We start from the raw sequence: 13,577 nt of genomic DNA on the forward strand, positions 1-13,577 counted from the left end.
TGCATAAACGGGCGAAAAACGCGAATTTCCCTTTGAATTTTCTTGTTTCTCTTTGGTTTTTCTTTTTTTCTTCCTTTCCTCTCTATTTCCTCTCTTTTTCTTCCTTATGGCCAGCCAGCACTCAAAATTTGGGTTTAAATGGGCTGACTTTTCATTAAAATAATATTATTTCATTAAAAAAAATGCCACGTGTCACTTTCCCATTAGCCCATTTTTAAAATTTCATCCATTTGTTTTCAAATTTTCACCATACACTTGTCCCACATATCTATAGCTTAGATATAATTCTCAGACTTATCCAAAGTCTCGGTAGAGTAATTTTTAAAATTTACACTTTTGCCCCCGTAAAAGTCAAAAATTACATTTTTGCCCCAAAAATTGAAAAATTGCCCATAGACATATTTTTCATCCCTTATACTCATACCATTCTCCAATTTGTCAAATTTGATCTAAATTCTCTCAAAATCTCAAATTTTGTCCGTGGGTGGTAAAATTACGATTTTGCCCCTACACTCCAGAAATCACCAGAATTAAACTTTTTCACTTCGTATCATTAAATTATACTTCAAATAGTTAATCTTGGTAAAAAATTTTCACTCCATGATCAAATTATTATCTTAGGTGGCAAAATGACGATTTTGCCCTTGAATATCAAAATTTCCAATTTTACCCCAAATGAACCCTCGAACTTCGAACAATCATTTTTAGTCATTCCTGGACTATAAAATATTAAATTTCATCCTACAATTCCTATTTGAACTAGTTCGAAGTTAAATCAATTTAAGTGTACCGTTAGGTACAATATCAGGTTTCGTCTATTCTTAGGTGCTTTTCTAGCGTAATAACATGCTACTCAATGCATGTATGTTATGACATGTATTTATAGGGTCGGGTTTTACACTGGGTGTCACAATGGATTAGAGATTAGTTACATAGAATGAATATTTATGGAGTTTGATTGATTACAGTATTGATGAGCCTGGCAATTTAAATTTCAGGTTTTGGTGTTTCAGGCTCAATGATGATATTTCAAAACTAGAGTTTCTTCCCAACATTAATGCATTCTATTATTTGAGTTTGAGTTTTTCTAACATTTTTTAGCAAAGCTTTCTCGACCTAATTTGTAGCATACTTTTTGTATTTGGTGTTTGGCCCAATGGTAGAACATTAATTGAATGGAGCAGTTATTTCTAATTCTCATTTGAGCATTTGCGATTATGATCTCTGTCATTGTCATCACCAATCACCGTCAGAAACAAACAAAATACCAAAGTAGCTCTCTCTCTCTCTCTCTCTCTCACTCTGACTGGATATATCTATATATCTTCCTATTTACATGGATGATGATGTGTGAAGGGTCTTTATAAGCAGTTACTTAATACTGTGGATGACCAAATTTATCTGTGAGATCTGAGGGTTTTTGTCAATCATTTTGAATCTTGTCTGGAATACGTAATTGCATAATTAGCTTCGTGTACCATGGAAATCTTTGGGTTGTGATTTTATTCTATAGTGACCACATTATAGGAAAGTTTATGCTGCTGCTTCTGCTGCTATTGTTGTCATTATTGCTGTGTATTTTATAAAATCATGAGCTTCACTGTCTTTTGATTATGATACTCATAAAGGCATTGCAGTTTTGTAAAACCAGTTTTTATTATATCTTCCTTTTAAGTGTTGTTATGGGCCTTTCAGGGTAGTGCTCTAAAGTTATAGTTATGAGTTGCTCAAGGCAAATTCCTCCAACTAGTTGTCATAGTAGATCATAGTTTTTTTCTACTTGAGTTAGTTGCTGTGATTAGATATTTGTGTCTGGGGTTACAGTGAGATCCTACACTACAGCTAATGCTTTTTGCCCAATGATGGAAAAGCTCATTTTGATTTGGAGGTTCTGGTTTTTAATTCATCTCTAGCTTTTACGCACCACATCCGTCGTTCAATCTCTCTCTCTCTCTGTGTATCTTTGGTGGTGTGTGAGAGGCTATTGGTGAATACCATTACATGAGCTGTAAATGATCTTGTCAAAGCTATAGGATCTGAGGCACTCTTTTGAATTGCACTTTTATGGGTTTGAAAGTCAGATGGTAATCTTTGACCAAAAACAGAAGACAAAAAAAATGAGGTTACCCTTAGTCCAAAGGGCACATGGTGTGTGTTTGGATTTTGAGTTATGGAATTATTGGTGCCATATATAGCTCCAAATTATAACTAGTTAACTGTTTAGTGGAATTTTAGTTCAGCATTGGAGAACTGCAAATTGAGCAATTCCTCTTCCACACACACACACACACATTTAACTAATATTAAATTTTTGCAGTTGGTTGAGGCTGATTTTTACTTTTGTTTTTGTTTGTGTCCCAAGGCAGTTCTAGATATATCTTTTACTTGTGTAATTTCAATTATTATTATTATTATTATTATTATTATTATTATTATTATTATTGTTGTTGTTATCCAATTACTGTGCATAGTACTGATAGCGCTGTGGAATAGTTCTGTTAAAACTTATAGTTAAAACTTATAGCTTCACTATCTGTATATTGTTAGAAGGATCAGTTCTGACCTGTGAGAACATTTAAGATTCTTTATCTTGTGTGTTGTATCGAGAGTTCATAGGTTTTGAGGTTTTTGACTTAACAATTTGCAGGCTGTTCAAGTTCAGTTATACTGCTTTCTGCACGGTAAGAGTCGGCTATCACGCTTTTCAGTACTCTGATGTGACTATTACTATGTTGAGTTGCATTTTGAATAGCCTAGAGGCCACAGGCCTGACCCATGGCTGCTCATTTGTCCCACTCTCGAACCTTCTTTGCTTTATTCTTCACAATTTGATGGTTTTTATGGCTGCCAGATGAAGATAAGGCTTCATGTTTTTTCTTTTGCTTTCTAGTTGTTTTTTCTTTTCTTTCTGCTTCTCTTCTTCTTTTCTTTTTCTCTTTTTTCTTAGCCCTCCACGTGACTAAAGGAGGAAGCCCCTTTGGGCTTCCTTTTACTTATGTTATAGATTTATTTCTCGCTTTTACGTGGCACTTTATGATACCTGAAGATGCCCTGATACATGAATAGTAGCATATATTACAACATGGACCCAAATCATTCTTTTTTCTTATACACCATCATCTTTCTCTTTCTCATGACTCTTCTGGAACCCATTTTTTAAGACTATTCAAAATGCAACTAGGTGTAACCCAAATCCTTCTTTTTTCTTGTACACCAACCTGAAACCACATTGAAAGGTAACAAAAACTTAGTGTAGCTGAGACCAAATTAGTTGATTATTTCGGTTCGGTTTCTCAGGTTTTCTGTCTTCATCACATCGCCCCAATTTTGTGCATTTGCAGATATATGCAATTCCTTATTAAACCCTTCCTGAAATCTTTGACCCTGAATCAAATAAAAATCACAAAGCTAGCCCCAAAAGCAAGGCATCTTAAATCAAAAGGTTTCAAATGTGATCTCTCAAGTATTAGATCTGATCCCCAACCTTGCAGAAAAAGAGAAGGTGAAAGAAGATTTTAAATATAGCGCTAGAATTGTGATGTCTCCAGGCAGTGCTTGGTGAAGAAAGAAGCTTGAGCAATATGAGCTGTAAGAATGTTTAATGTTAGAAAAGTTGCTTATGAGAAAGAAGCCAGCAGTGAAAAGAGATTCTGAACTAAAAGACTGGAATGGAAGAAATAAGATGGAGAAATTATAAGATTAAACAATAGTTGAAAAAACAAAGAAAGCACTCTGGTCACACTGTATTCATGTGACTTGCACTCAGGTCTAGTCAAAAGCCAATGTCAAATCTCACTTATGCGTGAGCTGTATTTTATTATTTGATAGAATGATAAGGTGCAGGTTGGTTTGGATAATGTCTGATATGAGCACAAAACACGAAACCGAATCAAATAGTTTGGTTATCTTAACCTCAGATTGATTCGGTTTTCGGTTTGCACAGCCCTAATCAAACCTGCATAAGTTTTACTTCCAGCTGCATTTTTAGCTCTTTTTTGCATCGGTGAGGTTGAATTTGTTAATAACACTAACCTTGAAATGCCAAGTAGCGTTGGCTCCTGTATTGCTTTCGTTTTTGAATGTTTTCTTGTAGTTCTTTCTTACTTTCCCATGGTAAACCATCATTATTTTTTTGTTGTTTTTGTTTCCTTCAGAAATGGTTTAGTGGCTCTGAATAATTATAAGGGGCTAAATCCTTTTAAATCTTTTGGATCTGATTGGTATTTTATTCTGATTATGCTGCATCGAACTTGCTTTATGGAACCTTGATGTTGGTGCTATTGAAGTGCAGTATATATAAGTGTTTTACACTTGCTCAAACTGTGATGCAATGTCTGCAGGCACTGGTTACTTAGCATTGGGAAGCGTGGATGCTTATGGTCATCTTATTGTCTCTAAACTGGATGCTAGTGGTAAAAGGTACATCCCCTAATTTATTTTTCATATTTCTCTAGTTTATATGTAGGTTTGATGGTCAAGGTTCTAGCATATTCTTCTTCATATTTCAAACACTAGTAGTTTGCAGCCCTTCCCTTTCGGAGAAGCAATTAACCAGCTGTATGTTACTCGTTTTAATCGTTTGGATCTTTGCAAGTAGAATTTTCCGTCTGGCAGGCATGTCTAACTCAAAACTAACAGAAGAGATTTATGCTTTCTCTTAGGGCTTTCTTGAGTAGTTCGGGTTACTTCCTTGACATGACAGTTGTTTAGCCTTACCAATTTCTTTTCAACTTTCAGATGCAAGTGCTAAACTAACATTTAAGGAAACACTTTTGGCTGCCTAACTACTACTAGTTCTGGTTGATCATCAAAATGAGGCCCGTCGGAGTAGAATCATTATTTGCTTTCCGCTGTGGTGTCATGCTGTCAATGATATGCAGCCATGGGTTTCTCAAGACTTGCTAATTTTAGATAATTCCATTATCTGAAAGCATCCTCATATATTACTCGTCTGTGGCCCTCTTTTGTTTATTGATTCGTTGGATTCATGTGACGTGTGGTTTTGGATGGAGAAGGACTTTTGTTTATTATTGATAAAATTGACAATTAGAAATTGGACAAAATTGTATTTTACTTTTGACAATTAGAAATCCTTACCTAATTTAATTTAAACTTCTATGAAATTTATAAAGTGTATGAATGAAAATAATCAAATGTAATAAATTGTTCTTTCAATATCGAAAGTAAAAATTTACATTGATTAGTAGGCACATGAGATTTATTTAAAATTTACATGTCTCAAAAAGATAGGTTATAGGCTATGCATGTAAAATTACTTCCTTTGTTGCTAAAACTTTTTATATATTTAAAAAGATATTATAAAGGATGTCTTCTTGTTAAAAGTACCCTTGGACCTTATCCTTGTAGACTTGAACATTCTCTTGGCCATTATTAGTGGGCCTCTGTAGGCCTTGATCCAGATTACATTTGATTTTTAGCCCACTTTTTGTTAAAGGTGGGCTCAAGACAAGTCTGAGTTTGGGTTCAGGCCTATAAGACAAAATCCAAACTTGTCAATGAAATCTGACTTACCATCCGACCAATTAACAAAGCAACTTGAAGCCTCTAATAGGCCTTTGAAATCAACCGATTAAGCCCAAAAGCCTCAAGACCCAACTCAAAATTTCAGGTACAACCTGATATTTCCCTCTCAAACCAATGGCAATTCAGTAATTCAATCCCTTGTTTCCTTACAAACCCTAATTTCAGCTCTTCCTCCTCTAGCACAGTTTCACTTCTTACTCTGCTTCTTTCTCTATTAAATCTCTTTCATTTTCATTTTGTCAACTTCTTGATAATATGCCCGATGATGTAGAAACAAAGACATTGAGCGGTTGCTTTGGTTTTTGTTTTCTCCGGAGCCTTCACTCACCACCACCATCCCGACCACTTCCACCACCGCCACCGCTCTCACCTTCCTCTTCATACATATTTACATACATACATATACACATATATACGAGTGGTGGTGTTTTAAGGCTTTGGAGGAACTTCCATTAGCACAAAAAAACGGCGGATGATTTGTTCAAAGCTATGAGATCTGAGGGCTTCCCATGTATTTTTATCACTTTTACAAAATGCCCATTTTTTTTATTTGGCCTATTAATCATTTCTTTTTTTCTTTTACTCATTAGTGGTTCTATGAAGAAAGATGATACAAGCGCTCTGAGCAGTGTTCTTAGAAAAAAGAAAAAAGCTGTGATCTTGATGCACATGCAACCTAGAACGCTTTTTCTGATTCACCCCAGTTTTCTCTTTTTTGGAAATTTTGTCGTAATGTTAATTTTGTCTATATTCATAAACAAGTCTTGTTAGCAAAATGTCTAATTTATTAATAGAGAATGTTAGAGTTAGCACTGTACATTATTTTTCTTTTTGCTGCTGAAGTGAGTCTCTATTCTTGCAGTTGCTTCCATTGTGTACTGATGAGGAAACCCACATTTTTATTCAATTTTATTTTATGTTGCACATACTGTAGCTTGCTCTTTTTATTTTTTATGGTTTTCAATTAGGTTTTGGCGTTTTGGCATTTTGCCCAATGATGGAAAACTCATTGAATGGAGCAGTTTTCCTGATTTTCATTTAGAGCTTTTACTATCATCTCCGTTGTCACCATCATCATCATCATCATCAGCTCTTTCTATCCCTCTCTCTCTTTCTCTCTCTTTATCTATCTATCTCTCTATCTATCTTCTTATTGACACGGCTGATGATGCGTAAATTCTCTTAATGAGAATTAGTTGTTAATACTGCGAGTGACCATACATAGCTATGAGATCTGAGGGCTTTGGTTGATCATTTTGAATCTCAGACTATCATGCTGTTTTTGTTTTCTTTGCGTATGATTGGTATGTTGATCATACTTGTGCCTACCCTTCACTGAAATGCATAATTAAGATCAGTTGTCTACCAAGGAAGTTTTTTGGTTGTTGATTTTGTTCTTTAGTGACTATAGTATAGAAATGTAGTGCTACTGATTGACAGTACAGTTCTTGTTGGGATGGTATGCATGAGTTTTTCATTAGTCTGAATTTTGTCAATCTTGCTGAATATATCTTGTTTGCAATTACAATATCCACGATGCGGTCTTTTGTCTCTAGATGAAATAATTGAAGCCTCTCATAGAATTTGGGTAAACTGTAGTACCTCTTTGTGTTTTCAAAGTATTTTCTTGGGGACAGTTTAATTGAACTTTGATCATGTCCTTTTGGATGCGCTTTACATGTCTATTTCATTGATGTGAGTATCTGGCTCTTCTTGAATTGCTGCTGCGCAAAGGATGAAATATTTAGGCTGTGAAATAGCATCAAACAAATTTGGCCTTTATTGTTTGTGAGAAATTCTTGCCAACTTTTTTCTCACCTGAAATGGTACTTTTATGTATGTTATCTACTAGTACTTACAAAAGTATGTCATCTGCTAATTCTTAGTTGTTCACTTTGGTTCTATTAAATCTAGCTAGTCAATCTTTCATTGCTTTTTCTGTTTAATATATGCTTAATGAATTTCAAAGGTTTTTACATGTGCACAATTATGAAAAGTTGGTAGATTGGGTGGTTTCAATGATTTTTAGTTTGATCCTCTGTCATTGCTTCTGTTGTTTGTTATTGTTATTACCTTTTATCTGTGAAGATGTAGATTGGTCTTAGTGAAAATCATGAGCTTTGTATCTTTTGATTATGATATTGATGAAATCTGAGCTTCTTTTGTTTTTTTGTCTTTTTTGAATTATATTCCTTATAAATATTATTATGGGCCTTTGTTTGATTAGAGCCATTGTAAACAGCGTGTTTTTTGCTTTATATTTTTTTGAGTAGCTCATAATTCTTTCTATGAAGTTATATGTTTTAACATTTGAGTCTTGTCCTTGCATTTTGCCCAATGATGAAAAACTCATTCTTGATCGAATGGATCTGGTTTTAATTCATCTTTGGCTTTTGCACACCACCTCTTCATTCTCTCTCTCTCTCTCTCTCTCTCTCTCTCTCTCTCTCTCTCTCTCTCTCTCTCTCTCTCATGTACACATGTGTTTGTGTGTATGTATGTATTTATATATATATATTATATATATTTGGTGGTGTGTGAAAAGCTATTGACGAATGCCTTTACTGTGAATTGTACATGATCTTGTTATAGCTATGAGATCTGAGGGCTATTTTCAATTGCATTTTTATGGCATGTTTTGTTGGGGGAATGGAATAGCCATTCCTCTCTATTCCTTACCCCTTTTTATAATTGCATTTTATTTATGAAATGGTCATTCCGGAAGAGATTGATATAGTCTTTCCTCTTGTTAATGGCTATTTCGACTATGTTGGAATAGGTTAAAAAAGTTGTTGGACAGAAATGCCTTTAATTAATTTAAAAAATTACTATCCTATATGACTCAAAACTTTTTCATTTCCCCTTTTTTTTCTCTCTCTGCATATTTGTCTCTCCCTTCTCTCCTAATTTCCTCCACTATCGGAGGATGGTAAAGGGTGGTGGTGGTGCCTCCACAATTGGATGTGGCACTACACAACTAGATCTGATCGTGGGAAGTGATGACTAGGTGGTCCATGGCCAGATTTGTTTGTGGAAAGCGTCGATTTGGCGCTCCCCAACTAGATCTAGTCCTAAGAAATGTTGGATTTAGCACTACATGTTTAGATTGTAGAAGAAAATAGATTGATTTTTGATTGACAATCAGTTACAAGTCAATATTTATGCTTGCCATAAGGTTTGATTATAAGTCAATTAAGTATAATATTAATTAATTAATTGAAAACTTCAAGTAGATAATTAATTAATTAATCTTCGTGAGATAATTACATTAATTTTGGCACATGATAATCACGTCAATTATTCTTAATACTCCCCCTCAAGATGAGTATGAATGCTTGATATTCAAAATGCTCTTCTTGCTTAACTTTGTTGCAGATTTTATGAATCTATTTGGGATTAATAATCCTAGTGAAGGTTTTTTCTCTGATGAATTTAATACCAAAATCTTTAAACAAGAAAATCAACCACATGAACTCCCAACCTCTGTTGAATTTCTTGCAAAATAGTTTGTTCCTTGGACTTCCAATTGATGAGTGACTGTCTAAGAAAGTATATATAGCCAGTCATTGATTTCCTTCTATCTTGGTAGCTTGTCCCAACACTATTGGCATGAGTCGTTAATTGCAGAAAAGACTTAATTTAAAATAAAATTCTTTTTCCTGGTTCTGTTTTAAGGTAAGTTAATACCCTAGAGGCTGCCTGCAAATGAGAATTCCTTGGTTTGTCCAAGAATTGTGATAGTTTGTGCTGTATAGGCCATATTAGGCCTAGTGAGGGTTGATAGTAATAATTTTCCAATCAATCATTTATATATACAAGCTTCTGTCATCTGATCATCATCGTTGGTCTTGGAGAGCTTGTAATTGTAATTAATGGGAGTGGAAATTGGTTTAGGTCCCAATAAATCACATTCATTAAGTCCAATGTGTATTTCCTTTGACAAATGGAAATACTCCAAACTTAAAAAATACTTAGGCACCCTAAGATCCTTAAGTTTGAACCTTGATTTCAAATATGGTTTTACATCAGTTGCTATATGAATAGCAGAGCTAGCAATTACCATGTTATCTATATATACTAGTAGAGCAATGAAACCTCCATCTATATATACGAGTAGAGCATTTTGCGAACTTGGAGTTTCATTACACAACCTCATTAAAATCACCATTCAAAAAAGTGATGTCCAATTGAGAGAAATGTTGCCCTTTGGAAATGCTCTTATTATTGTTTGCTTAGCAGTAGGACTATAAATCTCCTAATAGTCAAACTCATCCCTATTCTTTCGATTTTATCCTTTGGTGACAAACCTAGCTTTGTACTTTTTCACACTGTTATCTGCATGAATTTTCATCTTGTAGACTCTTTTGCATTCATTTGCATGTGAACCTCTAGGAAGGGGCATTGCAATCCATGTGCCATTGTCCTCCAAAGCATACAATTCTGTTTTCATGATATCTTGTCATTGAACATAATTGACAGCTTGATAATTTGTGAGGTTCAGGGATAAGAGATAATGAAAATGGTATAGGTCTTGTGAGAAGAAGAGAGTTGTTGGGAAGAAAGGTAGCTGGCAATGGGATAGACGGTGACAAAACTAGTGTGAGTAGTATGAGATGGTAAATTATATTGGTAGGCTTTGAAGTATTTTGGAGGGTTTCTAATTCTGTTGATGTCATCTCTGTTTGCCATTCTCAATTCTCCTAGGGAAAGTACCAAAATTAGAAATCTTCCTAGAAAGGCACTGTCATCAAGACAGTTTAGTTTTTTGTTGAGCAAGATGAGCATTTTGAATATTCATGAGCATTCTGAATATTCATGCTCATCTTGAGGGAGAGTATAAGAGCAATGCATGTAATTATCATGGTCTTGGCTTGTAATCAATTATTTTGACAAGTATAAATATTACCTTGTAACTGACTTTAAGTTATGAGAATCATTTTTTTTTTCTACATCCATATCAGTTTCTTCCTCTCTCAATCTTTACATAGTCCAAAGGGTGCAATGTATGGTATTTTGATTTTGACTTCTGGAGTTGATTGATGCCATATATAAGGCCAAACTATAACCGTACGTGAGTTCATTGAAATTTTAAATAAAGCATCAGAGAACTGCAAACTAAGCATTTGTCTGGTTGATTTAGTTACATATATTAAATCTGTGCAGTTGGTGAGGCTGGTTGTTTACAGTTTTATATGATATTTTGTATTTGTATTGAGCAATCTTTTGATATTTGCTCTTCCGCCCCCCACTTATGCCCAATGATGAAAATTTTATTTGCAAGGAGGTTCAATGGCATTGTATTTTTGCTCTATCCTTTCCACTACTAGTGTCATCATTAGTTTAGGCTCTTCTTCTTCTTCTTCTTTTCTTCGTTATTATTCTTATTGTTATTATTATTATTTTCATCCGCATTACTATTGATGATGCTGGTAATGGATGTGGAAAGGTTTTTAGTGAAATTCAATAGCATCACCATTGATGAATTGTTAGAACTTGAGTTCTGACCTCTGAGGGCATTGCAAGTTCTTCCGCCATATGGTGTATTTGAGAGTTCCAAGTGTTACAATGTTTCTTCGTTTGAGTTTTAACTATTTTAACTAGGATATTGCAGGTTGTAGGAGTTTCCTTTAAATAATAATGCTATAGTTTTAACTAGAAATTTGCTCGCACCTTGCTGCAGGGCAAAATTTTAATATTTGAAAATTTTACAACATTATTTACATGTTAATGATCAATATTCATTAATTATTTTTGGTTTTATGTTAATTGTAGTGATATTATTCTTGATATAACATATTAAGCTTTTCAGGAGTTACTTATTATACTTTATCTATTCTTTTTTTACTTGTATTGTAGGAAAACCAAACTCTAGCCAAATCAAAGCAGTCAAAGTTTTGACCTTTTCATAGGTAAATATTTTTTTTTTGTTTTTTGGTTTAGGGTTTAGATTTCATCAACTGTCAAATTTATTGTGTTCAAGATCTATTTGCAACTTGTTTGTACTTTCTAGCTTGAGTTTTTTAGTCATGAATGGTTACAGATCTTGTCGTGGTATTCCTATCATGTCATTTGCAATTTAGATGTTTGTAACTGGAGGGACATAACATCAATTATGTCTGAATAGTTAAAATTTTATATTATGTAAGCTGTTGTGTAAGCAATGAACGTGAGTTCTGGTTGCTTTCAAGATGTAGCAGTATTTGTGTTTCTATCCTCGTCTCATTAGCTCTATAACACTTAATGTAAGCTGTTGTGTAAGCAATGAATGTTATAAGGTTGGCAAACTTAGCATCAGGTCTTTTACCAAAAATAACTAAGCCTGGAGTCCTATTGCGCCCAGTTTGCTTAAAAGAGGGAAACCAGCACAATGAAAAGCTTAAAATTGACCTTCATCAAGCCCCAGCCAGCTATCAAAGCATTTTAAGTAAACTACAAAGGACAATCCAATACAAACCCATTTGACCTGTGGTCGTGTTATTTAGCTTTGCCGCTAGAGGTATGATAAATGGATCTGGTTAAGGTTTATGTATAAACTAGGTTAAAATGTAAGTCCTTTGTCCACAAAGCTGAGGAAGGAAAATGTGCACGTGTCTTGACTTGGGAGTCAAACCACTCGCTCTGTCCCAAATTTTATTTGCCCAAAAAACTTATAAAAGAGTAAAACATATCATGTTCTGATTATGTAGCTCTGAAATCCAAGTTGTAGTCTTTCTTGTATGCTCATGTCTCATACATTTTTATGTTAAATAAATGACATAAAGCAACTCCCATGGCTATTTGTTTATATTTTAAGTTATATATCTTCCATTTCAGATTACAAGCACAACAGTGAACAAGAATGTTGATTAAAGGAAAGAAGAGTGAAGCTAAACTTAAGCTAAATGAATGGAATCTGTTTGTTTTAAATTGTGAATTGAATTAATCTTCCTTCAACTGAAACTTGATTGTGAGCTTTGGAAATTTCTTCATATGCTTGCTTCTTTCAACCCATGTGACTTTGACCACAATAGTTTATTGTTTACATTAGAGCCACTTGCCAGTCAGCCTGACTATGAGTGGATTTAAATCTGTAGTTTGACAATGCATTTATGAGAGTGTTTCCAACCTTTATGGTTCTCTTAAGCTCCAAAATTTGCAGTTATGAATAGTTGCAACTTTTTAGTTGGCTGTTGGTTCACACCTTGAAACTTCTTCACCTATTATTGTCATGAATGTTGGTCATTTCGTTGTCTTTACTAAAACTCTTTAGTTCACACAATGGAACAAGAAATGTGAAATAATTGGTTAGCTTTCAGATTTCCTTCAATAATATTTTTTATGCTTTATTTGTAATAACCAAAATTTGTGTTGAGTGCTTTATAAATATATCTTGTATTTGAGTTGAGACATATTTGAATTTTGATCCGTATCTTCTATATTAGGTTCCTTTTCTTTAATTTTTTATTAAGTTATTATATATTTGTTATATGAGATTAGTTTAGTCTTTCTTCATATAAATTTAAATTTCAAATTATGAATTAAAGAGTATATATGTAGTTAACATTTTAGAAAGGAAGAATAGTTAGATTTATTCAAGAAATTATATCATGTAAAAATTTACATTAAAATAAAGCATACAAGTATATTAAACTTATATTTTTGTATATAAGGATAATTTTAAAAGTAAACATCTTTTTTTTAGTAAATTGTTGATAAATCAGATGTTGTAATGTTATCCTTTTAGTATTTTATAAACATTTTATATATATATATTAAATGTTGCTGTGTTATCTTCTCAGCAATTGCATTTTCTATAATAATTTTGTCACCCACATTGCAAGGAAATGTTATTAACTTTTCGAGGTGGGGACAACAATGCATTCCTTGCCCCAAATGTGCTTTGTCGACGTCTTTGAAAAAAGAACTTTATATTATTATATAAAAATGAAATAATGAGGTTTCTTTAGAAAAAAAATTAAAGAAATTAAAATCAATTTTAAGATTAACATTATCATTGATTAATTAGCAAAAAGTCTATTTTTTGTTTTTGTTAA

The 13,577-nt window shown here is 33.5% G+C and overlaps 1 long non-coding RNA gene across 3 annotated transcripts; it reads left to right on the plus strand.

Annotated features, from left to right (window-relative positions):
- Window positions 1-2,764: 2,764 nt before the first annotated feature.
- Window positions 2,765-12,928, plus strand: LOC108663130 (uncharacterized). Of its 3 annotated transcripts, none has more exons than XR_016027974.1 (4): window positions 2,765-3,588; window positions 4,341-4,419; window positions 11,401-11,453; window positions 12,358-12,928. It is a non-coding gene; the product is annotated as an uncharacterized LOC108663130 (long non-coding RNA). The 3 variants fall into 3 exon arrangements; XR_016027975.1 differs by lacking the exon at window positions 2,765-3,588 and adding an exon at window positions 3,603-4,003; XR_001929118.2 differs by lacking the exons at window positions 2,765-3,588; window positions 4,341-4,419 and having other exon boundaries at window positions 5,687-11,453.
- The last annotated feature ends 649 nt before the right edge of the window (window positions 12,929-13,577 follow it).

This window comes from Theobroma cacao, chromosome 8 (assembly GCF_053813885.1).
Source record: "Theobroma cacao isolate CCN51 chromosome 8, ASM5381388v1, whole genome shotgun sequence".
Taxonomy (NCBI): Eukaryota; Viridiplantae; Streptophyta; class Magnoliopsida; order Malvales; family Malvaceae; genus Theobroma; species Theobroma cacao.